Genomic DNA, 2,500 nt, shown 5'->3' with positions numbered 1-2,500 from the left:
AGTAGAACTCATCCAGAAAAGCACACACACACGTATTTGTGACGACACCCCTCTACTAATGATCACACCCTCTACTGTTGACCACACCCCTCTACTAATGACCACACCCCTCTACGAATGAACACACCCCTCTACTAATGACCACACCCCTCTACTAATGGCCACACCCCTCTACTAATGACCACGCCCCTCTACGGATGAACACACCCCTCTACTAATGGCCACACCCCTCTACTAATGACCACGCCCCTCTACGGATGAACACACCCCTCTACTAATGACCACACCCCTCTACTAATGGCCACACCCCTCTACTAATGACCACACCCCTCTTCGGATGAACACACCCCTCTACTGATGAACACACCCCTCTACTGATGAACACACCCCTCTACTGATGACCACACCAGCTCTATAAGAGTGGGGTTATACTTGCTGTTACACCAAGCGTAAGCGTATGCGCCCGCGTGCGACCTGCTGTGTCCTGTGTACAGATTACGCCCCCTCCTGGAGGTCTTCACTAGGGGGAGACTGTAGGAATATCAGATGTGGAGATTGGACCTTAAAGCCGGGTATGACATCGCCCCAAGTGATCACATGCTCATGTAAACAAACATCACGGAGACACTGGATCGCCAGTATCAGTATTGCATCTCGCGGACGCATCATGTTTCCTTGCAACGACGTGCACGACTGACGCACCAAACGAGCGCAAAATACACGAGGCAGCCATGATGCGAACATTTCTGCGTTGTCTGCAGAAAGTATAACCCCACTCTAATAGGCTTCCCTCTCTCATTCTATCTCTCCTCTCTATCTCTGCCTCTCCCTCTCTCCTCTTGCAGTTCAGATCAGCTCAGATTAGATGGATGTGTGTGAGTGTGTGTGTGTGTGTGTGTGTCTTCTGAAGATGTGATGGATGTGGGGTGTGTGTGTGTGTGTGTGTGTACATGTGTGTGTGTGTGTGTGTGTGTGTGTGTACATGTGTGTGTGCATGTGTGTGTGTGTGTGTGTGTGTGTTTGCATGTGTGTGTGCATGTGTGTGTGTGTGTGTGTGTGTGTGTGTGTGTGTGTGTGTGTGTGTGTGTGTGTGTGTGCATGTATGTGTGCATGTGTGTGTGTCTGTGTGTGTGTGTGTGTGTGTGTGTGTGTGTGTGTGTGTGTGTGTGTGTGGCTAAATGTGATTTGGATGTAAGTGGATTTGTCTGCTGCAGACAGAGTTCCAGACTCCAGAACAGAGCAAGACAGAATGTCTCCTTTGATCTGAATCACCAATACTGGACCAGACGCAACTGCCCCCCCATCAGAGAACTGCCCCTCCATCAGAGAACTGCCCCTCCTTCAGAGAACTGCCCCCCCCCCATCAGAGAACTGCCCCCCCATCAGAGAACTGCCCCTCCCATCCCACCCAGAGAACTGCATATAGTATAGTATGGATGATCAACCTGGTGAGAACCTGCTGTGGGTGCGTCTGACTTGTGTAGGCAACTCTGTAGTAGCTAAGGTCTGTTATTGTGACAAGCATGGTTTAGTGAGTACTTTGAGATCATTTATTTGATGTAAAGCGCAATATAAATAAAATGCATTATTATTACAGTGCATGAAAATGCACTGTACTGTTCTTCCAAGTCTTCTTCCGCAACTACTTCTTCTTATTATTCTTCTTCTAACGTACGCAATTCAGCTTGAACCGTTTAACGTAGAAACTTCTGTAGCAGCAAAAAACAAGTTTCAGGCTTCTCCAATAACCCTTTCCTATTTCTTGTTTTTACCACCTTGAGAAAGCGGGCACAGAGTCAGACTCGCGACCCAGATCCAATAAATCCATGAGAGTAGTTGTTCGATCCTTGTTGATGTTTATTGTAAAGAAAAAACTAAATATAAAAATAAAATTTGCAAACTGCTTTTAAATGTCTGTTTGTAGCTTTGTCAGGATGATCCAGGCCGAGGTCGAAAGACTGTATTGCACGGCACGCCTTCTCCCGCTCATGCGCTATTCTCTCCAATTTATGGGGTGCCACCCTCTCCACCTGTGGAAGGAGCACTCCCAGTGGCAACGAAAGAGAAATCAGTAAATCATGAAAATAAAATAATGAAGTTAAATGCGGCTCCTACAACTTCATTCAAACTATATTATGTAGGTCTTACTTAGGACATGTGTGCTATGACTTTTCAACTTTGTAACTTTTATACTTTTTAAACTATAAATTAAAAACTATTAAAAAATTCCCCATAGACTTAACATAGGCCTCTATGACATCACAATCGGGTCGTTAAGCAATTAGAATGTTACGCCAGGTGGCCAGCCCCACCTGCAGCAGCCCTCTCTCTCTCTCTCTCTCTCTCAGGCTTTAAGCATACAATCTCTCTGAAGACTACATATCCTGTTAACTGTTTCCTCTGTCCACAACTGTTTCAAAATAAAAGTCCTCACTGCAATAATACACTATTAAATCATTTAACCATTGAAACTGTTCAACCATTCCAACTGTCATTTATC

The 2,500-nt window shown here is 45.6% G+C and overlaps 1 protein-coding gene across 1 annotated transcript in view; it reads right to left on the bottom strand.

The window, feature by feature from the left end:
- LOC134092083 (synaptotagmin-6-like) overlaps nt 1–2,500 on the bottom strand; it is a 25,420-nt gene that overhangs the window by 21,851 nt on the left and 1,069 nt on the right. The gene's annotated exons all lie outside the window — the stretch shown is intronic.

The sequence above is a fragment of the Sardina pilchardus genome, chromosome 9 (genome assembly GCF_963854185.1).
Source record: "Sardina pilchardus chromosome 9, fSarPil1.1, whole genome shotgun sequence".
In the NCBI taxonomy this organism is placed as follows: domain Eukaryota; kingdom Metazoa; phylum Chordata; class Actinopteri; order Clupeiformes; family Clupeidae; genus Sardina; species Sardina pilchardus.
Note: the sequence above shows the minus strand (reverse complement) of the source record. Positions and strands in the feature narration are given on the sequence as shown.